The sequence below is a fragment of the Aulostomus chinensis genome, chromosome 24 (assembly GCF_037954235.1).
Source record: "Aulostomus chinensis isolate RoL2024-O1b breed Wild chromosome 24, RoL_Achi_v1.0, whole genome shotgun sequence".
NCBI lineage: Eukaryota > Metazoa > Chordata > Actinopteri > Syngnathiformes > Aulostomidae > Aulostomus > Aulostomus chinensis.
This window is the reverse complement of record NC_141343.1, coordinates 5,949,427-5,977,365: the sequence shown is the minus strand read 5'-3', so window position 1 is coordinate 5,977,365 and position 27,939 is coordinate 5,949,427. Positions and strand designations below refer to the sequence as shown.

The window sequence follows — 27,939 nt, the reverse complement described above, 5'->3', positions numbered from 1 at the left end:
GTCACAGCGCCACTACAAACACGGCAAATCACCTCAAAACAGTGAGCTAACGTGTCCACCTTAGGTTTGGCTTGTCAGTTTCGAGTAAATGAACACATCAGAATTGACATTTCAATGTTTTAATCTAATAATTGCTTTTGTTTTAATTGTAAAAATTCTTATGGTGGACTTGCCTTTTGTGTTTAAGAGTAAAGTTTTAAGTTAAAAGTCTATTTGTGTCTCAGCCGCGATGCTGAGCTCCTCTGTTCAGTCTGGCTCTGTGCACAGGACCAATGATAGTGTCGGTCAATTATGATAATGTGACAAAAACAATTGTCTAAATATTCCTCAACAGGTTTTGTGCTGATATTTGACACAGTATATTTTTCACATATAAAATTAGTTGATTTTTAGTCGAAATTTGAGAGCTTTTGTCGACCAAGAATTTCTTTGTTTGATTGCCCGAGAGACCACATCACCAATCCAGAATAGAGTCTAAAATCCTTCTCCTCACTTTTAAAGCTCATAAAGGAACATTCTTGCTTAAAAGGAACCTAAGGTGTGTTCTTGTATTTTTCTGATTATTTCGAACAATTCCAAATGTAACTCGATTTTGGAGCATCCTACTCATTAGCTCCCAACACAGGTTGTGGGGGCAGCAGATAAACAGACAAATCATAACAATAACATAAACTCAAAAAAGCAGAGCGCCTCGTGGTGATACAAGTAGAGCCTCTACATATAAACAAAGGCATCGAGAACCTTACAAGTGTACAGAAAGTTTATTACATGACAGAGGACAGTTATAAGGTGTGTGGACAGCTGTTTACACTTTAATTCACCTGTAGAAGAAGAAGACCTTCACTGCGAAAATTAATCTTGTGTGTTACTCCTGGATGGTCAGGGACCAACTTCAGTCCTGGTCCTGATACATCAGTCATCCAACCAATCCATCACATAGCAACTGCATATTTGTTTCACTAGTGCCCAGCACAGTGTCCTGCCTGACCACTGTGTGTGTGGGTGCCAGTATTGAGCATACACTGCGTGTGTACTACTACTAAAAGGTACTTCACCAGAGGCTCGTGCAGTGTCATTTTCAGCGGGAATCCTCCCACAGCCCAAAGACATGCTAGAGGGGACTAGGCTATCTGGATACTCTTGATCAGCTTCAGAGACAGGGCGGGACAAATAGTTTCTCCCCATTGTGTGTTCTCATGTGTATTTTGAGATTTCCCTTTTGTGAACATTTTTTGCTGCAAATTGAGCAGGAGAATGGTTTCTCCCCAGTGTGTGTTCTCATATGAGATACTAGATTACCCTTTTGTGAACATCTTTTTCCACAAACTGAGCAGGAAAATCGTCCCTCACCAGTGTGCGTTCTCAAGTGTCTTTCAAGTTGTCCCTTCTCTGAGAATCTTTTGCCACATACTGAGCATGGGAGTGGTTTCTCCACAGTGTGCATGCTCATGTGTGTTTTCAGATGTCCCTTGACTGAAAATGCTTTCCCACAAACTGAGCAGGGGAATGGTTTCTCTCCAGTGTGTGTTCTCATGTGTACTTCCAGATGTTCCCTATCTAAGAAACTTTTGCTACAAACTGAGCAAGGGAATGGTTTTTCTCCAGTATGTGTTCTTGTGTGTCTTTTCAGTTGTCCCTTCTCTGAGAATCTTTTGCCGCAAACTGAGCAAGGGAACGGTTTCTCCCCAGTGTGTGTTCTCATGTGGGATTCCAGATGTCCCTTTGAGTAGAATCTTTTGCCACAAAGTGAGCAGGGGAATGGTTTTTCCCCTGTGTGTGTTCTCATGTGTAATTTCAGATGTCCTTTTACGTAGAATCTTTTGCCACAAACTGAGCAGGGGAATGGTTTTTCCCCTGTGTGTGTTCTCATGTGTAATTTCAGATGTCCCTTTACTGAGAATCTTTTGCTACAAACTGAGCAGGGGAATGGTTTCTCCCCAGTATGTGTCCTCATGTGCGTTTTCAGTTGTCCCTTTACTGAGAATCTTTTCCCACAACCTGAGCAAGGGAACGGTTTCTCCCCAGTGTGTGTTCTTGTGTGTATATCCAGACTACTTCTGTAACTAAAACCTTTACTGCATGTTGAGCACCTAAAGGGACGCTCATCCTCACTGACTTCTGTCTCTTCAGAAGGACCGAAGGTCACGTTACTGACAATTTCTGATTCTCTTTCACTCTCTACTTTTTGTGTTTTTGCTCTATCAGGTCTGACACAAACATCCACACTGATTTCAGTCTCAGCTTCAGAAGAGTCTGACATCTGATCGTCAGTCTCAGGTTGTACGAGTGTATCTGGATCAACGTTGCTGGCTGGTTCTGGTTCTCCACTCTCTTCTTCATCAGCTTCTGTTTTCAGATGATGAATTGGGCTACTGGTCAGAGACTCTTCTTTCAAGTTCTCCTCAGTTAGACTCTGGTGAAGCTGCGGGAACTGAGGTTTCTTCTCTTCCTCTTCACTCTTCACAGGGACCAGAGTGAAGGGGAACGTGGTGATATCAGCCTCCTCCTGCCCTTGAAGCTGCCCTCCCTCCTCACCGGTCCAGAGCTCCTCTGACTCCTCTTTAATGTGTGGGGGTTCTAGCTCCTGCAGCTCAGGGGGAACCTCTTCTTTAATCACCAGCAGCTGTTCCACATCTGCAGGACACAAACAGCAACATCAGAAATCTCTTCATTTGACTCTGAAATAGTGGAGCAACAGACAGAAACAGAAAGAAACTACCGTCAATTCCGGACGATAGAGCGCACCGTTATGTAAGCCGCAGATGCTTATTTTAGGGAAAAAATCAACTTTGTACACGTATAAGCCGCACCGGTAAATAAGCCGTGGTGCACGGTGGAAACACCTCGGCCGCCCGTTCTCTGCGTGTTGACCCAGTCTTCCAGAGCGTTTTCAAGTTCGGGCCATCTGCTATTATGACCTCTGAAAGCTTTTGTCGTCTTTTTGCATTGGGTCAGTTCGTCATCTTGCCACCTCCAGCGTCTCACCATCGATTAGTTTATGTCAAACTTACTTGCTGCAGCTCTATTTCCATCTTAAAGGCAATCAATCTGGCGGTTAAACTTGAAAGCTGCATCATAAGCATTCCTTCTTCTGTTCTCCATCTTGAGGGTGAGTACAAATGACTGAAAATATCGTGTGATGCTCTTTTTCCACTGCACCGCGGCATGGACTGGACGCTCCAAGTACAGTACTTAGAGAAATTACCATAACATTTGGCTAGGAATTTCCCTAAGTACGGTACTTGGAGCTACCATCAAGAACAATAGGGAATTACTGCCCGCTGCCACTGCCCGCCACACCCCAGGGTGAAGGTAAAATCCTCGTACAAGACGCACTGGAGTATAAGCCGCGGGGCATGGAGCGTCGAAAAAAAGTCGTGGCTTATAGTCCAGAATTTACGGTAAATGAAAAGAGACATCCTGCTACTGACGACCAGTCAGCAAAGTGGGAATAGAAACGCTGGCTTCAGATGCTTGCATCAACGTTGTGTCACCCATGTCAAAGGTCATAGGTCCCCTCTGCTGAATGTTTTTATCCATTCATCATCACATCTGCTAATTGATTAATGAGTTAATTTCTATGATCCTGCAGGAGAATGAGAGTTAAATCACTCTAACCAGAGGTGAGCGCTGGATCACTGAGACCTGTACTGATGCTAAACATGTCAGCCCACCCAGGAAAAAACAGGAGACATCTGGGAAATGAGCACAGACACTAAGACACAAACACACACACACACACATACATGCGTACCTTACCAACAGTGGCTTCTCAGCCATGACTGACTAAGAGGGGACACCTATTTCTGGTCATTTTAATAAAACAAAAAACATTACAGAAAATTTTCTCTTTAGGTCTTTTACCATGATGTTACTTGAAATGTGACTTTTAATGTTTTTTAAAGAAATTGCCAAGAGGGGACCTGGATTCTTGAGTGAGGTCTACCTGGGTAACAGGGGACCTCATATAAGGCAGTGGAGCTGTCTGACCCATTCACACTGCTGATGAGAGCTTGTTCACCACAACGACCGTCTCTGTGGCTTTAAAAGTGGCTGATTTAACCTACATGTGATCATTATTTAAACATTTCTCTCTGAGAAAATATTTAGAAAATAAATGGGCTAAAAGTGCCCCATTCATTCTGTGGATTACATTTTCTTTCATAGCTGCTCTTAATAATAATTATTTGGTATCAGGAGAAAAAATATTTCTCAGACTTTTGGCAGATTTTTTTTTTAAATTTAATTTATTTTAGTTTAGTTCAGTTCAGTTCATTGTCCATTTAGACAGGATAGTGTACATTCATGGACATGTTCACAATACAGAGTACCGGTACTCTAAAAATGTACATCTACTGGTGTTAGAGTGCAGCTAAAATACATCCGTAGTCCTCAATAAATAATAATAACACTAAGGTGTTGACCACCTGACCACAATGACCACGCCCACCGCCCCTGTACAGAGCTACCCCCCCCCCAACCCTCCATCCCCATCCCCTCCACCCATCCCCTGTTCTCCCCCTCCCCCCAGAGCAGGCGGGCTTCAGGCAATAGGGCACCACCAGCCAGCCAGGCAGCCAGGACCTCCCACTCCCCCGAGAGGCCCAGCCCGCCTGCCAGGGTGAGCCGAAGGCACGCACGTCCGGGACCTACACCCCCGGACAAAACAATCATACCCTCATCTTCCTCCATACAGGGGCTGAGTACTCCATAGATGCTGATACGGTCAAGAGCACCTCAGACCTAGTAAAACCGCCAGCAAGTGCTCCACCGCACAATATCAAGGCCTGCGACCAACCCCAGCCCAACCACCATGTGGGAGACCGCCCCCAAGAGCATCGGCCAGGCCCCCAGGCCTGCAATGGTGCAGTTAGCAAAGGAGGCAGCACTGGACCCACTCCCCGCCCCAGCTGCCCCCCCCCCCCCATGTTGTGCGTGGGAGTGTAGATGTGATGATGTGGATGACTAGAATGTAGTTAAAATTGGGGGAGGCCCCAAGGGCATGACAGCCCCGCCAGTTGCAGACGGCAGAGTCTCCCAGTACATCCTCATGCACTCCTCCAAGCCCTAAATGTCTACAATGTGATTAAAATTGGGGGGTCCAGCCCCTCAAGGCCTAGTGTCACATGAGATGTGATGTGATGGGACAGAGAGATGAGAGGGGCTGAGGAATGTGCCAGACCCGCAGGGCTCATTCAAGCTTCCAGCAGACCCGAGTCTGAGCTCCCGCTGCGTGCCTGTGTTTTTTTCTCTTGTACGTCATTACGCTGACAACGTCATCATTACACAAAAGAGTGCAACGTGTCTCAAAATGCTGGTGATGTTCCTATAAATCGCCACATCCCGTACAGTTCAGATCTGCCACCGGATCTCCTCTACACCCTGGACGATGAGAAGCTCGTGACTTCACCATCTTGACTCTGCGCTGCCATGATCTATAAAAAGATGTGCAAGATGGTCGTTTATAAACACGGTCGCGCCTGCTCAGTTCACGCTGGGGTTCCCGGTTGGTGGGAGTTCCCAAGCAGCGATTAATTCACGTAAGATCAAATACATGTAAAGTGTTAGAAAAAAAGAAGTGAAGTGGCATCTCAGGACATCAACAGAAGACTGATCTCATGACAGAGGCCAAAACAGTATTGAGAAAACAAACATAGCATGACAGAGGTTCCCTGTTGGCTGGGAACTAATGACAGAAGTTCCCTCTTAGATGGCGTGGAGCGACTGCAGCACTGGTGAAATCCATGCCATGATTTTATCTTCGACTTGTTTAGTGTTTTAGGAGTTCTTTGGGAGCTCGTGAGAAATTAAATATTGAAGTTTTTTTTATTTATAATGATATTCTGGGGCACTAAAGACTCTGGCAAAATATTTTAAACCCTCTATTACGCTCACACATATAGGGCTCCATTTTCAAACCCGCCCCCTGCGTGGCACAGAGTTCCCACCCCGCGCAGTGGTTATTTTGAGCAGTGCAGCCTGGCACACAGCCACCTTATCTGGTTTTTAGATGTGCACAATTATGCCAAGATGGGCATAGTAGGAGGAGGAGTCAGCAGAATCTGCCTGCAGATCCATTCTTTCGGTCTCCGCCGCCGATGGCGCAACAGTGCGCCGAGAGATTGCCAGATCGGACCTGGTTGAATCAGTTGCGCAAAGCTGGGCAACTGGATTTTTGTGAACCGGCCTCGCTGTTTCTCTGGCTTGTCGCTGAGCGACACTCATTAGACTGACTAACTTACATTTCATTACTATGGTGAAGGGTTTCCCTACACCTTCTGAAACGAGACTCCTCACTCGAGCTTAGCTGAAGTGAATTTACCTGCTACTTGCACATATTTTTCTTTCTGGTGAAAGTTGTGCATCACTGTGAAAAAGGTGTGTTTGCAGGGTTCCTGCAGGATCAACATATTAAATTTAAGACTCTGTAAGACAACACTGTTAGGTAGCAACTTTACAGTTGTCACTGGTTTCGCTATACAACAATAAATGGCAATATCCCTTAAATGATGTTTGGGTGAAAAACTTATTGTCAGTTACTGTAGGTTAGAAAACTGAAATTAAAATGTGTCCTTAGGAAATAAAGTGCATAAAGCAAATGAACAAATTAACTGATAAACTTATTAAGAACAGATCAAACACTCAATAGGTGTTCCTTTGTGTCCCTGCAGAGAGGAACACCTCAGATGACGACTGCAGGTTGGGTGTTGAAGGGGCTAGACTGAGCGGGGGAGGGCGAACAGGCCTGACGAGGTGTATAGAGCTGGGTGGATGGTGGGGGGCTGAATATCAGCTCAAGACCAGTTCAGTTCATCTACCCAGGCCTTGTTGCTGCTGGCTTGGTCTCTCCCAACTGCTTGCATGGCCTGAGATTTTCTGTAGTCCTTTCCAGTCATCTTTCTGTTTTCTTGGGGGGGTTCATGTGTGTGATGACTAATTCCTAATAGTTAACTAAAAGTAAAAACTAAAACTTGATGAAAAAGCACATTTTATTCAAATAAAAATACCTTTAAATTAATACAAAATAAACTAATATTTTGTGCTCAGAAAATAGAGTCTGAAACAAATGACCAAACAAAGAAAGCAGAAAAAAGTAGATGTCTTGTGTTCATTATTTCTTCAATTTGGTCAAATTTGGCCACACAACAACCCTGAGGAGTTATTTGTGCATGGTGTCTACACACCATGATGACGTTAAGTCCAACATGATGACATTTTTTTTCAACTTATGAAGCGCTGTGAACGCTGACAACTGCATTGTTGTTATTGTTTTGGTGCAACTTTTCCTTTTTTTTTTTTTCAAACCCCACAGCCAGGGGGAAAAATACCTGCGACACATGGATTCTCACAATTACACGATTACTTCCTGTAAATGGTTAAAATTCTATAAGCATTTGAAAGTCAGTTTGCAAACAAGTTTTTTGGCAGTCCCGTTGGTTACAAGGGGTTTTAAGAAAACTGAAATTATAGTGCGTGCTTGGGAAATAAGTGAATAAAGCAAATGAACAAATGAACTGATAGACTGATCAAGAACAGATCAAACACTCAATAGTTGACTCGCTGAGGTGTTCCTCTCTGCAGGGACAGAGAATGGAATTTGTTGGTTTTATATGATTGACGATCAAATTTGTCCAGTTAGGAGGAGTTATTGGTATTCATGTTTATTGAGTCTTTAATGTCCATAGGACTGGGAGTCAATTGTCTTCACAAAGTGTTTATTTGTACTGTCATACCTTTTCTGAACTTCCTCAATCTTGGCCCTGACAAATACCCCAATATGACAGTAAAAACTTGATACAATAAAACTAATACAGAAACCACCTGAAGTAAACCTGCTTTCTCTGCTCCCTCCTGTCTGTCCTGCCCAAACAACCCCCCTCCAACCTGACGACTTGCCCGATACATGACAATAGCTTAGTTCATCACATCTGACTTGTGCTGGTGCACAGATGCACCGGGGGCCCATTTAGTTTGTGGATATGTACTCGACTCCTCACAGAGGATTTCAGGTTGTCTTGTCCCCCTTTCACACTGAAACACTGTTAAAGAAGGTTTCTGTGCTACGTTTCCTAGGCACCAGGGCTCATTCAAGCTTCCAGCAGACACGCATCAGAGACCCTGCTGTGGGGCTGCATGCCTGTGTTTTTCTCTCTCGTATGTCATCGCACTGACAACATCATCATTACACATAAAAGTGCGCCGTGTCTCAAAATGCTGGTAATGTTCCAATAAATCTCTGTGTCCTGTACGGTTCCAGAAATCTGCTGCAGGATCTCCAGCTAGTGGACTTCATCAGCTTGCCAGTGCGCTGCCATGATCGATAAAAAGATGTGCAAGATGGTTACAGAAGTTGTTTATTAACACGGTCGCGCCTGCTCAGTTCACGTTAGATTCCAGTTAGTGGGAGTTTAATTCACGTAAGATCATATTGGCTGCAGAGGATTCCCAGGACAGAGCCTGCATCGAACACTCAGACTCCTAGGAATCAGAGGTGCTCAAGAGAGGAAAGCCACCAAATACATCAGTGAGGCAGCCCAGAAAGCCTCTTGGTGGCTATGGATAAAAAGGGGCGAGACATGGTTTAGTGCGCTGCTTGGACACAAGTCGGGGTCTGATCAGCCCCGGCTGGGTCGCCCAGGTGAGGGTGTCTGATGACCTGAAACACCCTGTGACCCTGGGTTCATCACTGAGTATGTCCAAGCTGCACCACCACAGTGTTTCTCATAACTAAACAATTCTACAATTTCATTTAGCAGACGCTTTTGTCCAAAGCGACGTACAACACAAGCAAGAATTCAGACTTAAGGGAAAACCCATAGTAAGCGCAAAAGTGCTTCAGTTGTGATTTGGTCACAGGTACTGCCATCTAGTGGCAGAAGAAGTGTTGCAGTGTCAGTGGAGTGGTCACACCTGAAGCCAGACTGAAAAGAGTCAAGTAGGTTGCTGTTCCGCAGATGTTCAGAGAACTGGTTAAATACTGAGCGCTCCAGTATTTTTGACAGGAATGGCAGAAGTGATACTGGCCTGTAGTTTTCAACCTGGGCGGGGTTGAGATTAGGCTTTTTGAGCAGTGGGGTGACATGGGCTTGCTTAAAAGTAGCAGGAAAAATGCCAGTTTCCAGGGAGGAATTGACAATGTGTGTGACTGCAGGTTTGATAGTGGGCAAAATGGTCTGTGTATCATTCTTGCCCTCCATGCATAGAATGGACGATTCAAGCAATTGTAATTGTAGCTGCTTACTCTTTTATTTACTCAACATAGAACGTAGCAGAGGTCACTGTCGGCTCAACTGCACCGCACTGGTGTCACAATCAAATCTGTCCGTGTGGAACCACATACCAAACATAACAATCATATTGTTACAGTCTGCAGGATGCTGGTGGGTATTGGATCGAGAGGACAAGTTGTAGGTTTTGAGCTCAGGAGAAGTCTGGAGACCTCATCCTCACTCAGAGAAGCAAAGGAGAAGAGTGAAGCAGCAGTGGCAGGTTGGTGCTGACTGGACTGGTCAGGCTCAGAGAACTGGTTGCTGATTGCAGCAACCTTTTCAGTAAAAAAGGAGGCAAACATGTCTGAAGTCAGTGCAGTGGAAGGCTGAGCAACTGGAGGAGAAAGCTAGGAGTTAAACGCCATAAACAGTTTTCTGGAATCAGAAGTGGCACAGATCTTGTTCTGATAGAAGGCTTTCTTAGCGGACTGTAAGCATGAGGTGAAGGAAGCAAGGTTCTGTTTGTATATGGACAAGTCAATGGGTTCTTGGGATTTACGCCACTTGCTTTCTGCTGCCCTGAGTCCAGCTCTTTGTTCTCTCAGAACTTCAGAGAGCCATGGACTTGGTTGTTTTTTCTTGGCTGGTTTGGACACCAGGGGGCAGAGTTTGTCCAGAGAGGATGCCAGAGAGGAACAGAGTGTTTCTCCGTCGGGCATGACGGAGTTCACCTCATCAGACAGATGTGCTGCTGTGAGGGACTTCAGGTTTCTGCGGAAGGAAACCGCCTGTGTGGGTGTCTGCAATTGCGGAAAGGCAGCCGCAAATTTGACCAAGAAATGGTCTGACAGGTGGAGTGGGGTAACTGTCACATCTGTTATGGAGCAGTTACGAGTCAGCACCAAGTCAAGGACTTTACCAGCTTTGTGGGTGGGAGGAGGAGAAGGAGCTAGTTTGAGTGCAAAGGAGAAGATGAGTGCCAAAAAGTCGTTTGCTAGAGTTCTGTCAAGGTGAATGTTCATGTCTCCCATGACAATCAGTGGTGTGCCATCATCAGGGATGTCAGAGAGTAACATGTCCATCTCAGAGACAAAGCCATCCAGAGTACCCCCTGGTGGGCAGTACACAACCAGAACATATGCTTTGATGGGAGCAGTGACACTTAAATCATGATATTCAAATGTTGTCTCGCTGTTTGACGGGCGTAGTGCAGAAAAAGACCAGTTCTCAGGAATGAGCATGCCAGCACCGCCTCCTCGTCCAGTAGAGCGAGGGGTGTGGCTTAGTGTGGCGGACTCAGAGAGTGCAGCTGGGGTAGCAGGGCTAGGACCTGAATGTCTGAGAGTTTCATCAGTGAACTGATGAATTCTGTCTTATTGACTGCGGACTGACAGTTCCAAAGACCAAGTGTGGGCTGGGACCACTTTCTGGGAGTGCGGACAGGTTTCGCGGATTGCGTTTGCGGTAGACTGTGCGTTTTTTCTGATTGCCAACAATGACCGGGATGTGTGTGAGACTCATTGTGCGTTAGACTTAAGTCAGACAGGCGGCAGCGGTAGTTGTGTCCTAGCTCGGTGGACTCGCGCAGGTAGACTCGCAGGTCTTTACCTTTTGTGGTCTTTAACACTTTGTGGTCTGTGCCGTTAGATACCTGACCACAGTCACAGTAGTTTCCAGCTTGACTAATTGCGCCCGGCTCACTTGCCAGGCCTCACTTGGGAAGCAAGCAATAGAGGGTGTGACCCGCGTCAGCTGACCTCACCTATTGTTGCAGAGAGAAACTGAAACTCCAGTGCCAAGCACCTAACGACCCCCAACACAAAAACAAAACCAAGCAAATTTCAGCTTACCTAAGCTGGCTCAACCTTCTTCTGTCTAAGATTCAGTGCTTGTTGTGTGCACATGTAAAGGGTTAGAAAAAAGAGTGAAATATACCCCTTTCACATTGAAACACGCGTGTGCCACGTTTGCTTGGCTTTAGGCCGCATTCAGGCTTCCACTAGCTGTGGGTCTGAGCTCGGGACATCAACAGAAGACTGAGCTCATGGCAGAGGCCAAAACTTTATTGAGAGGTCAGTCAGCAGCTCTCAGCCCTGCCCATTTTTTTTTCCATTTATTCGTTTTTTTCCGGAGCTTCCACAATGACAGCCTGACAGGCGACACAGTGACAAAATCACAATGGTTGCGTGAAACCTGACCAACAGGTAACTTCTGTCAATCTAAACAGTAAAAGTAACTTTTTTTTGTAAACACATGATTTTAGCATGATTTTTTAGCATGATTTAAAGCATGACCAACCATATCATGTGACTTGCTGCAGGAGACAGAGAGACTGCTGACACGTGTGTGTGTGTGTCTGTGTGTGTGTGCGCTGACTGTGTTTTGATGTTGATGTGTTAATTGTAATGTTGTACGCATTTCTTTGGAGGGTTTATATTAAATCAGTAGTGTAACAACAGAGAATAAACCAATAGTTTTAGGTTGCTTTTCGTTTATCTTCTTATTTTCTTGTGAAGGAAAGCTTGTTGTTTGTAGATTACATTCATTAACCAATTAACATAATTAATATATTTTGTTTTTCATGTCATTGTTAATTTCAAGTGAGCTAGAAAAACATCCATTTTGATGTACACATTTACATTGTTATTATTATTATTGTTAATTTTAGCAAGATTGTTTAAAGACGCACACACAAGAAAATAAGCAAGTACAGCTCTGTGTGTGTGTGTGTGTGTGCCGCCTGAGTCCTGTGCTGCTCTTTCAGAATAAAAATCCTGACTCCTCCAGATGTGACTGATGTTCTCCAGCCTCTCCTACCTTATTGTGTTAGAATGGAGACCAATCCTGCAGAACCAGTCCCAACAACATTGTGCTGCCTGCTCTTTTACTTTTACTGACTGGTTGTTGATTTCATACAGCATCTTTATCTGAGTGTCCACTGTGCAGGTCTGGGATTATGGATGGGATTTGACCTCCTTTGCCTTCATGAAAACAATCCAATCCTTCTTTCTGGCTCCTTAAGGTGGAGTTTGCCTCTGGGATTTTTCCACAAAATTTTAGCAGTTGAAAAAAAACAAACACATTTTGATTTACTCACAAAATTACTGTTTTAAGAGTTGACAAGAATATCTGCAGTAGCAGAAAAATCTGCTGAAAAGGTGCATGATACAGTATCAGCTTACTGTCACTCTGCTGTGTGTGTGTGTACGAATCTTCTCAGGATGTGCAGCACACACGCGTGCACACACACCCCTCCAACCCCACAGCCCTCCATCAACATCCAATCACTGTTTGGATGCAAACGACCCAGGACGTAGCCTGTCAGGTTCCAGCAGGGACACAGACTTTTGCAGCGTTCGGTTGCACTCAGATTTTGACGTTTCTCTTTCTCTCCCTTAAGAAAATAACAGATGACCCACAAACTGAATATGGACAAGATTCACTGCAGGAGCTGAAAAATCCACTGGAAAAGGCACCAAGGATATGATAGGTTCCACCTCTCCTCCTCTCTTTCCCTCCTGAGTCTGTGCCCTGTAATTGATGCGTCTCAGCATCTTGTGAGAGTTCCTTCTCTACTTTGTCATGGATCCCAACCCCCTATCATCACACCATGATCCATAAAGGAAAGAGGAATTTGGTGATCTTGGCCCATGAGAAGTCCAGAACAAAAGACTTGGATATGGAGGTTTGTTAGAGTTTTGCAAAGGGAAACAGGAGGCTGTTGTTGAGGAGTGGATTGATGAGAAAGGAGAGTGGAGCTGTTCAGGTGCAAACACAGAGTTCAGGGGCTCCCAAACAAACGAGCTTGAAACGAGACGCAAAGACAAAAAAGAGATTTAATACAATAACGACCCTTTTTAGTTTGTAAATATCGGCTATATTGAGAGGTCTTATTTGATTCTTACTTTACTTTGAAAATGTATCTAAGAATTAGACCATCCAATTAAGATCAGTTTTATGTTGTTGGTTGTCAAGATCTGGATGGGTGTTCTGTTTTATGTATTTATTTATTTTCTGTTGATCAGTTTTGTTTTTCAAGACTTGGTGAAGGGATTTTTCTTTAATTACTTGGCCGACCCTTTTAGTTTTGTTAATATTGGCAACAGTGACAAGCGTTCTTGTTGGGTTTGAATATATTTGATTCAGGCCATCCACTGAAGGTAAATGTCAAGATTTAGTTGTTGACATCTGAAGAGAAATGGTTTTTTAGTTTTTGTAGTTTCTTTTTTTAATTTTTCAGGGGGTTTGTGGGCCTCAGTGACCCGAAGAGTTACACCAGCAGAAGCTGAGCCTTCAGGTGGGACGAGTGGGACCAGGTTGGACCGGTCTTAGGGTAAAGGTCTGATAAAGTGCAATCCAATTACATGACAAAAACAGTTATCAAGAGAACCACCTAATCCCCCCCCCCCCCCCCAACACCATCACACCCTTTCCCACCTCCGTCCCCCCTTCACATTTCAGTCTGCCCCCTTACAAATGCCTGTCGAGAACCGGCCCTGCTGCCTCTCCACTTCCTGGACTGAATTCGGGGCCCAGCAGGTCCCTGCGGGGACTCACCTGCTCTGTAGAGCCTGACTCGGGGCTTCACCACGGCATCGAGCAGCAACCTCTGCCGGCGGTTCTCCCGCTCGAACTCCGCCACGGTTTCCTCCAGCAGAGCCACGATCTGCTCCGCGGCCGCCTCCAGCCGCTCGGTCAGCAGCGCTCTCAGCACCGGTACTCCAGCCGCTGAGTCTCCTTCTCCCAGCTGCAGCAGGAAGTCTTCAGCGGCGGCGAGGATCCGCTCCTGGACCGACACCCGCAGCAGCTGCGTGGCGCACATGTTGAGGTTCTACTGGCGCCAGTCAGCCTTCAGGAAACAGAGACCGAGGCCAGGGGTTCACGGACTTCTCCTTCTTTCCTCGTCGTTTAGAGGCGTCCCGCTGCTGCTGCTGCCGGTTCCTCGTCTTATTCTACTTCGACTCTTCATTTCTGGCAGGCTCGATGCCTTGCGGCATATTGCTGCCCCTCACCGGTTACTCACGGAAATGCTCAACTTCGACTCCTCCAGGATTTTTGGGGGATTTTTTTTTAAACTTTATTTTCAATTCCAGAAAAAAATAAATGGCAGGCATCATTCAATCGTACTAAAAAAGAAAAGCAAAAAACAATAGTACACCATCAAAAAACAAAACCAAAACAACCACACAACGGCATCATCATAATCCAAAAAGATATAAATATTCCCTTCATAAAATCATTCAACTAAAGTGCGGAACATCAACATTTACAATAACCTGGAGGGAAGGCAATACATCCAGACATCAGAAAACACTTCTTTTATAAGGCTGACAGTAATATTGCATTTCTTATTACCAATCAATTGTATCGAATCAAAATATATTTTAAAATCAACTTTCAAGGGAGCTAAGGATGGATAAGATTTGGAGAATTTCGCTTTATGAATGTGAGATTTAGCAATAAGAATCATCCGATTGACAATTTGTTGACTATTGTAGTTTTGGTTTTCATACTACAGTAAGATATCTTTAGCTTCCAAATTAATTACATTTTTAGTTTGTACGTTGAAGAATTCTTCCAATTTTTTCCAGAAACTCAAAGTGTGTTCACATTCATAAAACGAATGTCTTCGGGTCTCTTCGTCATGTCTACAAAACACACATCTGCTATCAGTGTCTACAAATTTGGAAATGAGACGATTGGTGGGGTAAATATGATGTAAAATTTGATATCGGACTTCTTTTAATTTGTTAGAGACTGCAAATTTACAGGGAAGGAGCCCTGCTGTTTTCCACTGAACGTCAGAAAAATGGGAGTTCCATACAAATTTTCCCCTCGGGATTATTTTCCTTTTACTATGGAAGTCGTTTCTTATGCGTTTATTCGTGCACTTTTGAATTCTAATATCTAAACCTTCAATAAAGAAGGAGATATCTTTCTCTTGTACTTCTGGCGTCTCAAAGTGACGCTTCATCAATTGAAGGATTCCATTAGGAAGAGCATTTATTACCGATTGATATTCTTTATTTGTGACAGGAAAGGTTTTAGATTTAAGAAATTCCTCGTAATTTAGAATTTTACCTTCGTCATTTTGTAAGTCTGAGAGGAAAATGATCTTCCTGTCAATCCCGTTTTGTAAATATGATGATTTATTTTTCCTGGTTATGAATTCACTGTTCCAAATTATGGTTTTATGTGGAGAGAAGTTATGGACAAAGCTTAATTTTGCTGCCATGAGCGACTGGATGCGTCGTAATTACATCGTAGTAGAAACTGTATTCCTCCCATTTTTCTAAAGATATTCTGTGGTATGAAATACCAAAAGGACTCTGGAGCATTCCGAAATTCTTTTAACCATTTTAGTTTAAAAGTGTTATTCACATCCATAAAGTCTAGGATTTCCAAGCCACCAACACCTCTTGGACCAGCTAAGATCTCTTTTTTTAGGTGATGGCACTTATTTTTCCAAATAAAGTCCATGAAAGCACTATTTACTTCTTTACATGTAGCTTCCTGGGTGAAGAGAGCAAGAGTGGAGTAAACAAATCTTCAGATACCGTCTGCTTTACTTAAAAGAACTCTGCCTATCAAGGAGAGGTCTCTCTGAAGCCGCATACTAAATATAATTTTTGTCTTTCGTATTTTGGGTTTGAAGTTTTTTTTCTTGCCATTCTTTAAGATTCTTACAAATTTGGATTCCCGGGTATCTGACATTTTTTTAACAGGTACATCACACATGGTGGTGTCTTCTGTGTCACACAAGCTAAGGATTTCGCATTTTGATTTATTGAGTTTCAATCCAGATGCTTTGGAAAAGTCATCTATTTTATCCGGTGCTTCCTGGATTTGATGCTTGTCTCTTAGAAAAAGGACTGCGTCATCCGCCAGCTGAGTTCTTAGGATTTCTTTCTTGAAGATCCGTAAGCCTTGGAGGGGATGGCAGTGTAAAATATGTATTTAAAGTAATTCAGCAATAAGAAATAAAAAAGGCCAGCTTGGACAGCCTTGACGGACTGATCTGTGGACAGAGAATCTTTTAGTAGTATTTGGGAATGACATGACGCAGCTACTGATGTCTTTATAAAGCGTTGTAACATAGGAGATGAATTTTTCCCCAAATCCAAAAGTTTGAAGCGCCCGAAATAAGAGTTGGTGCTCCACTGCGTCGAACGCCTTACAAAAGTTCAAAAACAAAATTAGAGCATCTGATTCAACATATTCAGAGTAATCGATTCACTCAAGAACAAGTTTGACGTTGCAGCTTAGTCAGTCATAAAGCCGGTTTGGGTTTCATTTACGATTTCACTTAATCCTTTTTTTAACTTTTCTTTATCTATACATTCCTTTATCATTTCATAGACAGGGTTTCAATTATACTCCAGAAGGACGGATAAAACTCAACCGGAAGCCCATCCATTCCTGGAGATCTCCCTTTTTTTCATTTTCTTAACAGCTTCAGAGATTTCAAGTTTTAAGATGCGTTCATCACAGTCGAATTTAAATTCGTTTGATATTTGTGGTGTAAAATCTTTTCCACTATCAGTACATTTTTCACATTCAGATCGGTTCTAAACAGCACTGTACAAGTCGGAATCAAATTTTAGAGGATAACTGGCAATAGCTGAGGGATTCATATTTGTTACGTTGTTTATCATTAAAGATGTAATATTATCCCTCTTAGAATTCCTTTTTCCTAGAGCAAAAAAGTAACTTGTATTCTTTTCACCTTTTTCCAGCCATCTGGCTCCAGGAGGGCTCCTCTCGTCAAGCTCATATAAAATCCATCTGTTTCTGCCTTGAGACTTGCCAGTTTTGACTCTTCTTCTTCTGTAAGGTTCCCTTTGTTTAATAGGGAGCTCAGTTCATTTAGAGTTGCACTTTCTGTATGATTGTTACGCTTTTTAATTTCTGTCCTGTGTCTAATGGCGAGTTCTCAGATTTTAAGTTTTAAAAATTCCCATTTTTTGCCCCCTCCTCATTTCGTTACGGTTGAAAATGTCACACGCCACTGCTTCCACTGATTCCCAGAAGGCTTCATCCTTCAATACATTGCAGCTCAGTTTCCAATCACCCCGCGTTGTTTTTGTCTGCTCCTGCCGATTAGTAAATCGGATGACTATCATCCTACGGTCTGAAAAGGCAGCGTAGCGACGTAGAGACTCAGAAACACACTGTCATGTGTGAGAGGACGATAACCAAAAGGTCAATTCTAGATTGTAGAGAACCCTTAACGTGTATTCTTTATGACAGGGACGCAAATGATGGCAGACATCCATGACATTAAGATGTTCACATAAGTGTGATACAGCTTTAAATTTGGATGTGGGGAGTACTCTTGCAGGCACGCCATCTAGTTGGTCGACTGGTGCGTCATTTAAATCACCTCCAGTGATTAAATGAGCATCGTTGTATTTATCTTTTTTAGTTCTGATGTTAATTGAATGTACACATTTTTGGCCATGGAGTTGTTATTATGACCATAAATATTATTGACCACCAAAGTCACATTATTCACTCTAGGAACTAGAATAATCCATCTACCTTCTTTAGATAAGTGAGATTCTACAACATCACCCTTAAATTTATTAAATCCTCCTGCCGAATGATTAGAAGCGGGACTTAAATAAATCGGACCTCCCCACTGACGTCTCCAAACCTTTTTCTCATCGTCACATGAGCGAGTCTCCTGCAACAATATCAGATGTCCGTCTACAAACCAAAACAAGAGCTTTCCTTTTAGCGATATCACGTAAACCTCTAACATTGAGAAAAATGACTCTAAGATTGATCAAGTCATAGGATGCCATCAAAAAAGAAACAAAATATGATGCCTACAGCAAGAACAAGAACAAAGGAAGATACTCTTAAACCTAGAATTTAGGAACAGGCTACCCTGAGCAATGAAGTACCAGTAACACTTGACATTCCTTTAAGGCCATAATATCATCTGGATTATGTTTTTAGCTGTCAATTCAACAGCAGTCCAGTAACTCTGTCTTTATTAACTAGACCTTCCACCAATTGTCCTTGAGGCTGGTTTCTCTTGCCACACCTCACACCATGGATGTAGGCAACTGGACCCTGCCACCTGGTTTTTTTCCCCAACTTCCGTGCCAGTTCCACCTGGGGCCATAGCAGATTCCTGCACTCCCTCTCGGCGCGTGTCGAGTCCTCTGCGGTGCGGAGATTCATCCTCTTCATAATGTCCACATTTCGCGACTCCTTCCAGATCTTGTACCTGAATGTGCGCATGTTGAACTGTATTATGATGGGATGTGGTGTCTTGTCATCCCTGGGGCGTCCCACTCTGTACACTGTGTCAATCATGAATCCAAGCTTGCTTTTGTCATCCGGCGCATTCACACTCATCATCTTCATGGCCTCTGCCCAAACATCTTCATTTTCCTTTTCTGGGAGGTTGACAAGCCGCAGGTTCCACCTTCTACTGTGGCGCTCCCCTTCTTCAACCTTCTCTTTCACTTCTTCCACGTGTCTAACCCTTTCACCTCATCTTCAGTCTCCTTCATTTGAAATCCAAACCCCTTCATTTCCTCTTTTATTTCCTTGACGTCCTCTGTGCTCTTCTGAATCTGCGTCTCCAACACAGATATTCATGTAGTCAGCTTGAAGAATATCTTCATTGGAGACCTACTGACTTTCCTTTTGGGCAGCACACTTTTTCTTTGGGTTTGGGCTTTTGCTAGGAGTTTCAGGAAGGGGAGAACATGAATCATCATCATAAGTCTCTTCTTGTTCCATGTCCATCCTCATTACTCCATTCGCTTCTTTCTTTGCATCTCTCTTCGTCCTTGTGTTGTACCTCTGGTTCAGTGTTGTTGTTAGCTTAGCACAGTAGTTTAACATTTTCATGCTACACGTGTTGGAGAAAAGGGGCTATTAACGGTTTCGAAATTGGCACTTAATCTTCAGTGATAGGTGTCGATGTCAAAGTCTAGTGGTCTAGTGACATATTTTTTTATGGCTAGCCTTTTAAATATCGTAGGTACTCAGGTAATGCTGCAGAGATCAGCAAAAGTTGACCGGCATAGTCGCCATCTTGCGCGACCCCGTCGACTCCTCCAGGATTTCTCTTTATCAAGCGCTTGGTGATGACGTATATTGTGACGTTTGAAGATGCCTCCATCTTGAAGGACCCCACCCACACCAACACGTCTGTTCACACTTCTACCCTCAGGCTGGAGGGACAGAAGTGTGAAATGTAGAACCACAGGACTAAAGAACTCTTTCCCTCTGCAATCAGACTCCTGAACTCCTAACAAAACTACCTCAGGACCCTACTTGACCTCTGCCTGCATCAACAATTCTTGTTTTTGCAATACTCAAATATTTTGCACAGCACTGTTTAACTGCACTGTTTCCTCACTTCTCTACTGTCATTGTTTATTGTAAATTTAAATTTATTTTTATATTCCTGATGTTAGGCATTCTGTGGGCAGCAAAGTAAGAATTTCATTGTACAGGGAAACATGTTTCTATACTGTACACATGACAACAAACACTTTGAATCTTGAGTTTTGTGTTTGTCTCATTGAAAGATCAAAGAAAGAATTCTAAGATCAAAGACATAGAAGCTCAAGCTGCTGTTGAGGAGGCCCTGATCCTATAGTGGTCAGTACTCTGTTGTGGCTGCAGCAACCCTGGTCTGAATCCTGGTCACAGCAGCAACATGAATACTGACTAGTATTTGTTATTAAACTGTAACCTGTGACCACACATGCTGCAGGTACAGCACTCTCACTATGGCTCCTTCAAAATCATAGATGTGGTGACCTGCAGTGAGCAGCACGAAGATAAAAATATAAAACTCAGCCAGGCAGGCTAATTAGAGGGTGAAACGGGGGGTATATGGACCCAAATGCAACACACTAGAAACAGGCGTGACTTGGAAATGACCTTTATTCTGGCCGCAGAGGTATGGGGAAGGCTCCGGGGCAACAAACGGGAAAAATCAAAAACACTCTGCACTGAAGGCAGGCAGGAAAAAACGGGGCAACGGAAACTGTACTCACTGCAGGCAGGCAGGCAAAAAATGGGGCAACAAACTGAAACTCTCCTCACTTTGGGATGGCGGTCAAAAATGGGGCAAACAGAAACAGTCCTCGCTGCTGGCGGATAGACAAAAACAGGGTGAACAAACGAAAACTCTCCTCGCTTCGGGCAGGCGGGCAAAAGCAGGGCAAAGGCTGAAACGGTCCTGAGGAAGACAAAGCAGACGTGGTTACTGAGGGCGGAGGCAAGAGGAGAGTCAATGAAATCAGGCAGGGTCGAGGCCGGGGAGTCTGTGCGAGAGACCTCGCTGGAGAGTTGGGCATGAATGCTTCACAATCTGGCAGGGAACAAAGGAAGAGGGAGACTTATATAATGTGGGAATAGGTGCAGGTGATTGGGCTTGATTGGCAGAGGAGGTTGGCTGAGTGAGTGAGAGGTCATACATTCAGGGGGAAACGGAAACCAGAGAGAGCTGCAAACCGTGACGACCCCCCCCCCCCAAAGGGACGGCTCCTGACATCCCAAAACAGGGGCAGGTGGGAGGAGGGGAAAACAGGCGGAGGGCTAGTATTACGGTGAAGGAGACCCACAATGTCCAGGGTGGGGAGGGGAGTCCAGGGGCGAGGTCCATCTTCCTGATTCTCCTCCTCCTCCTCCTCATCATCAGGTGACGCTGGGGGAGACGGGCTGAACTGTTGAGAGAGGGCAGCTCGACGAGAGTGAACTGTGGTGGATGTAAGAGGGCTGAAAAGGGTTCTTCCGGTGAGGGTCAGCAATGAGACGAGGGTCGACAATAAAAGAGGCAGGAGCCCAAGACCTTTCTTCAGGGTCATAACCTTCCCAGTCGACCAAATATTGTATCCCTCGCCCCCGGCGGCAGGAACGAAGAAGGCGTCGGACAGCATACACAGGGCCACCTTCAACCATGCGAGGAGGAGGAGGGGGAGGAGTAGGAGGCACCAAGGGACTCTCTGGAGCAGGTTTGATCTTAGAGACATGGAAAGTGGGGTGAACGTGCATGGACTGAGGGAGCTTGAGTCTCACTACTACCCGGTTTATTATTCTTTCTATGGGAAAAGGGCCAATGAACCTGGGTGCCAGCTTATTAGACTCAACACGGAGGGGCAGGTCCTTGGTAGAAAGCCAAACCTTATGACCCACCTGGTAGGCAGGGGCTTGAGAACGGCGATGGTTGGTGGATGTGGCGGAGTGATCAGCAGAACGTCTGAGAGAATTGCGGGATTGTGTCCAGGTGCGTTGGCAGCGCTGAATGAAGGTAGTTACACAGGGGCAGGAAGCCTCTTTTTCAAGGGCAGGGAATAGGGGAGGCTGACACCCAAAAGCACACTGAAAAGGGGAGAGACCCGTGACTGGACTGACCAGGGTGTTGTGGGCATATTCTACCCAAACGAATTGTTGAGACCAGGAGGAGGGGTTAGACGACACCATGGAGTGGAGAGCAGTTTCCATTTCTTGATCGTTTCTCTCGGTCTGGCCATTAGACTGGGGGTGGAAAACCGAAGACAGGCTAACAGAGGCCCCCAACAGACTGCAGAACTCCCGCCAAAATATGGATGTGAACTGGGGGCCTCGATCCGAAACTATATCAACCGGGATGCCATGAAGGCGAACAACATGCTGAATGAGCAGTTCAAAAGTCTCTTTAGCGGAGGGGAGTTTTGGGAGGGAAATGAAATGTGCCATCTTACTGAATCTATCAACTATGGTGAGGATGGTGGTGTTACCTTCGGAAGGCCAGTGACAAAATCCAGGAAGGTATGGGACCAGGGGTGATGGGGTATGGGAAGCGGATGAAGGTGACCAGTCGGAGCCTGATGAGATGGCTTGTGTTGGTTGCAAATAGGGCAGGCCTTGACGAACTCCCGCACATCCTCTTCCATAGTGGGCCACCAGAATCATCGAGACAGGAACTCCTTGGCCCTGTGTATGCCAGGGTGACAGGTGAGTTTAGATGAATGTGACCACTGTAAAAACTCTGACCTTAAGGTATCAGGAACAAACAGGCGATCAGGGGGGCAAGCACTGGGTCCAGGTTGATGGGCTGAAGCAACTTTGACTCTCTCCTCAATATCCCAGGAGAAGGAGGCAACTAGACAGGAGGGGGGCAGCAGAGGGGCAGCCTCAACCGGGGAATTCCCCTTCGAAAATTGAGGGGAGAGAGCATCAGGATTGACATTTCGGGACCCAGGGTGGTAGGAGAGAGAAAAGTTGAAGCGTGTAAAAAAAAGAGTGACCAGCAGGCTTGGTGTGGGTTTAAGCGTTTGGCTGAGGCATCCACTTCCACCACAAATTGTCTTTCAGGATCCAGGACCTGCAGAATGGGAGCTGTGGTGAAACATGCATTGAAAGTCTCAAAAGCCCTATTGGCTGCAGGGGTCCAGGAGAATGGGATCTTGGACGACGTGAGGGCTGTAGCCAGCCTGCTGTAGCCACGAATGAATCGGCGATAGAAGTTGGCAAAGCCAAGGAAGCGTTGCAGTTGTCTCCGATTCTCCGTAGATGGCCAGGCTGTAACGGCTGAAATCTTGTCTGGATCCATCCGTAGACTCCCCTGGTCTATGATGTATCCAAGGAAGGTGACTGAGGAAGCATGAAACTCACATTTTTCAGCCTTTACAAACAGGGAATTTTCCAGGAGCTGTTGCAAGACTGCCCTGACATGATGAACATGCTCCTCCATGGACTTGGAGAAAATTAGAATATCGTCCAGATAGACAAAAACAGAGTGGTTCAGCATGTCTCGGAGGACGTCATTCACTAGTGCCTGGAAGACAGCGGGGGCATTAGTTAACCCAAAGGGCATGACAAGGTTCTCATAATGACCGGTGGGGGTGTTGAACGCTGTCTTCCACTCATCCCCCTCCCTGATGCGGACCAAATGGTATGCGTTGCGTAGATCCAATTTGGTGAAAACACTAGCTCCTTGGAGGACTTCAAAAGCAGAGGACATGAGTGGCACAGGGTACCTGTTCTTTACAGTTATGTCATTGAGGCCCCTGTAATTGATGCAGGGTCTGAGGGTCTTGTCCTTGTCCACAGAGAAGAACCCAGCTCCAGCAGGGGACGAGGATGGTCGGATGATACCTGCTGCCAAGGAGTCATTAATGTATGCCTCCATGGCCTCCCTTTCAGGGCCAGAAAGGGAGTAGAGGCGGCCCTTAGGAGGGGTGGTACCTGGCAGAAGGTCAATGGCGCAATCATAGGGACGAAGAGGGGGAAGAGACATGGCCCTAGCTTTGCTGAAAACCTCACCAAGGTCATGATACTGGGCGGGGACCCCAGAGAGATCAGGCTGGCCACAGGGAGGTGGAGAGTGGAGCGGTGCAGTCGCCTGCTTCAGGGAGGCCTGATGACAGGCGGAGGTCCAACCACGGATGACCCCTGCTGACCAGTCAATATGTGGGCTATGGCGGCGGAGCCAAGGGTAGCCCAGTATAAGAGACGAGGTGAGGGCAGAACATAAAACTGGATGGTTTCATAGTGATTATCCGACATGAGTAAGCGGACCGGAATGGTTTGATGAGTGACCGTCCCCAACAGATGACCGTCAAGGGCCCTAGCAGGCACGGGACAAGGCAGGGGGAACAGGTCAATTCCCAGCAGTTTGGCTAATTCCTCATCAATTAGGTTAGCCTCTGCCCCAGAATCAATGAATGTGGACAGGGCTTGAGAGGTTTCAGGCAGAAGGAGCTTGGCAACAAACAGAGGGCAATCAGATACAGAGGAGGTTTTAAAAGAGGACGGACTCACCAGTAACTCCTCCGCTACCGATGAGCCCCCCCTTTTACTGGACAGTGAGAAATGAAGTGGCCCGGTCGACCACAGTACAGGCAGAGATTGGACTGGCGGCGTCGCTCTCGTTCCTCGGGGGACAGACTGGTGCGGCCTAACTGCATGGGTTCAGGACCATAGGTTGAGAGCTCAGGTGCGGCTATGGACCAGGCCAAATTGGAGGCAGAGCCGAGTGATGCTGGAGCCAGTACACGGGCTGGAGGTGTTCCTTGCTTCTCCCTCTTGCGAGCCTGGATACGAAGGTCAATGTTTATGGCCAGGGCAATGACATCATCGAGAGGAAGGGGTAGGGGGTGAGACACCAGTTTATCCTTGATATAGTCGGCCAGTCCATGCAAAAAGGAATCACGAAGTGCATTCTCATTCCATCCACTAGTACGGGCCTTTGTGCGGAAGTCGATTGAAAAATCAAAAACCGACCGACCCTTCTGCCTTAGCCTTAGGAGCCCCCCAGCATCCTTTGCATGGGCACCCTGCCCAAAAACCTTGCGTAGCTCTGCCGCAAAGGACTCAAATGAAGTACAGGCCGGAGTCTGTCTATCCCACTCAGCTGTCCCCCACAGCCTTGCTCTCCCGGTTAATTGATTTATGGTAAAAGCTACCTTAGCTTGCTCCGAGGAAAAGGTGCAAGGTTGCAGAGCAAAGAAGATGGTGCAGTTGGTCAGGAAGGGGTTACAACCTTCAGGCTCGCCAGCATAGCGTTCAGGGGCTCCGATACGTGGTTCTGAAATTGGTCCGGGGGACGAAATAGGGCTGGTTGGTAGAGCAGGGGAAGGGGCAGGGGCAGAGCTAACAGGAACGAACTGGGTGACAATCGCAGATAGTTGCTGCACCTGGTTAGCCAAAGCGGCGAGAGCCTGTTCTTGAGAGGCCGCAACCTGCTTTGCCTCAGCTGCGGCAGATGCCATAAAGGCCTCATGTTGCTGAAGGGATCCCTCAATGCGCTCAAAACGAATTTGGTCGGGGGGAGTGCGTGCTGGGTCCATGTTTGGCCAGATTGCACTGAAACGAGGGGGGGGGGGTATATGGACCCCAATGCAACACACTAGAAACAGGCGTGAATTGGAAATGACCTTAGTTCTGGCCGCAGAGGTATGGGGAAGGCTCCAGGGCAACAAACGGGAAAAAACCAAAAACACTCTGCACTGTAGGCAGGAAGGAAAAAACAGGGCAACGGAAAAAGTCCTCACTGCAGGAAGGCAGGCAAAAAAACGAGTCAACAAACTGAAACTCTCCTCACTTTGGGATGACGGGCAAAAACGGGGTAAACAGAAACAGTCCTCGCTGCTGGCGGATAGGCAAAAACAGGGTGAACAAACGAAAACTCTCCTCGCTTTAGGGAGGCGTGCGAGAGACGTCGCTGGAGAGTTGGCCATGAATGCTTCACAATCTGGCAGGGAACAAAGGAAGAGGGAGACTTATATAATGTGGGAATAGGTGCAGGTGATTGGGCTTGATTGGCAGAGAAGAGAGCTGCAAACCGTGACAGAAAGATGCATAAACTTGAAGTTACAGGTGGATTTCACTCAGTTTTCCTCAAAATACAGGAGTTATGCATGAAGTGTTCATTTTGGCCTTCTCTCGGTGAGAAAACGCTATTTGTGACCTGTGATCATTAAAAGCCATAACACTTGCTCAAAGTGAGTTTTCAGTGAAGTTTCAACCTGAAAGCATAGAAAGATGCATAATCTTGAAGTTAAAGGGTGGATTTCAGTCAGTTTTCCTAAAAAAAAAAAAAAAAGCAGTAATGCATCAAGTTTTCATTTTGGCCTTCTCTCACTGAGAAAATTCAATTTGTGAACTGTGAGCATAAAGAGCCATAACTTTTGTTTTAAGTTAGGTTTCAGTGAAGTTTAAACCTGAAAGCATAGAAAAATGCATCATCTTGAAGTTACAGGTGGATTTCAGTCAGTTTTTTCTCAATATAAAGGAGTTGTGCATGAAGTGTTCATTTTGGCCTTCTCTCGCTGAGAAAACGCTATTTGTGACCCGTGATACAAAACATCCATAACTTTTGTTCAAAGTGAGTTTTCAGTCAAGTTTCAACCTGAAAGCATAGAAAGACGCATAAACTTGAAGTTAAAGGGTGGATTTCAGTGAGTTTTCCTCAAAATACAGGAGTTCTGCAGGAAGTGTTCATTCTGGCCTTCTCTCGCTGAGAAAACGCTATTTGTGACCTGTGATAGATAACAGCCATAACTTTTGCTCAATGTGAGTTTTCAGTCAAGTTTCAACCTGAAAGAATAGAAAGATGCATAAACTTGAAGTTACAGGTGGATTTCACTCAGTTTTCCTCAAAATATAGGAGTTATGCATGAAGTGTTCTTTTTGACAGTAGAAATATCCTTTTGTATGTTTACCTTTTGTTGACAGAAGTCACTTTAGCTTGGCAGTGAAAGGAATCTCTGCTAGCTTGACAAAGAACTGCACAAACCAGGTTCAAGCCTTGACTTTGGACCCTGGTATCTGCAACAACTCCCGTCAACTCCTAATCTAGCATCTCTGCTGTGGGTCAAACTATTTTACAGAACATTTGACAGACCTGTGGAGCATTGAGGACAGACATGAGTTGATCCACAAGATCCACTGAAGCGCAATTTCACCCTGCCACTGAGGTCACCAACCTGAGCTGGAGTTGGGAATCTTGAACTGAACCTGGTATCACAGCGACCCCTACTGCTGCAAAATGGAACAGTAACATTGAACCCAAGTACAGGATTTGAGGGAGACTAATGGTCCATGTTTGGGTTTTTGAAAAACAAGGAGGGCGTTGGTTCAAGCTGGATTCTCAGAGACTATTTCCCCAACCTCTACACTGGCATCTACACTATCATCCAGTCACATGACTGAAGTCATCCAGTCATGTGATAGAAAAGAATCCAGACTCCACATGTGGCTCCCATGATAACTGATGGACCTCTGGTTGGAGGCTGGACGATGATGTTTGGACTTGAATGAAAACTCCTTGTCCAAATTCCATTGTGTTCAAATTTAAAGTCCCATTAAACTCATTTGCCTCCTCTGCTGCCAGTTCAACCCACTTTGCCAGACGTGGGATTCCCACCCGCGCCTCCAGGAGAGACTGCGACCTGAACGCAGCGCCTTATACCGCTCGGCCATCCTGACAGAAACTTAAAGTTGCAGACTTCAATATGAAATTAATTAATTCATTGACAGACTAGAATTTGTTTCCACAGGAGCTACAGGCTCCTGAGTTGTTGCATTTATTGTTAATTTAAAACGTCTGTTTCCCCGAATAGCAAAGATTTCATGGACTTCTTTAATGACAAAATTGTCCTTATGAGAGAGAAAATTCACCTCCTCCTGCCATCAGCTGACAACATGGCACCTATAGCCTCAGAAGCCTTAGAGGCTGCTGGAGGACCAGACGTACACTTTGACAGTTTTTCTACTGTTAGCCTTCATGAGCTCAGTTCAATCATTTCCTCCTCTAAACCATCCACCTGTCTTCTAGACCCCATCCCAACCAAGCTACTTAAGGACTCTCTACCCCTCATTAGCACCTCCCTCTTAGATATGATCAATGTGTCACTGTTATCTGGTTACGTCCTATAGTCCTTTAAAGTGGACTGGTTGCCACTGGTGATGGCAAGATTCCCACCAGAGGTCACCAATGAAGTCCTGTACAAATTGGCAGATGACATACCGATAAAGGTCAAGGAAAAGGAAAAAGTGCATCACAAACCACATCCTGAAGAAGAAGACAAGTCAGATGGGGAAAACGTTGACCCAGACATGGCAGCCCAGGAACTGCAGGAGGTGGATGTTCGGCCACAGCGGACCGAGAGCCTGGCAGTCCCTTTCGGTACCTACAGTAGGTGGATGCCACAGGAGATGTCCCTCATCTCCACAGAAGGCACCCTGGAGGAGGGCTATGTCCGCTACG

At 45.4% G+C, this 27,939-nt stretch overlaps 1 pseudogene across 1 annotated transcript; it reads right to left on the bottom strand.

Annotated features, from left to right (window-relative positions):
- Positions 1–27: 27 nt before the first annotated feature.
- LOC147238483 (uncharacterized) lies at positions 28–14,433 on the bottom strand (annotated as a pseudogene). The gene is made up of 2 exons (XR_015111777.1): positions 13,767–14,433; positions 28–2,634 (listed from the first exon to the last, which is right to left on the bottom strand). The product of XR_015111777.1 is annotated as an uncharacterized LOC147238483 (transcript).
- Positions 14,434–27,939: the final 13,506 nt, after the last annotated feature.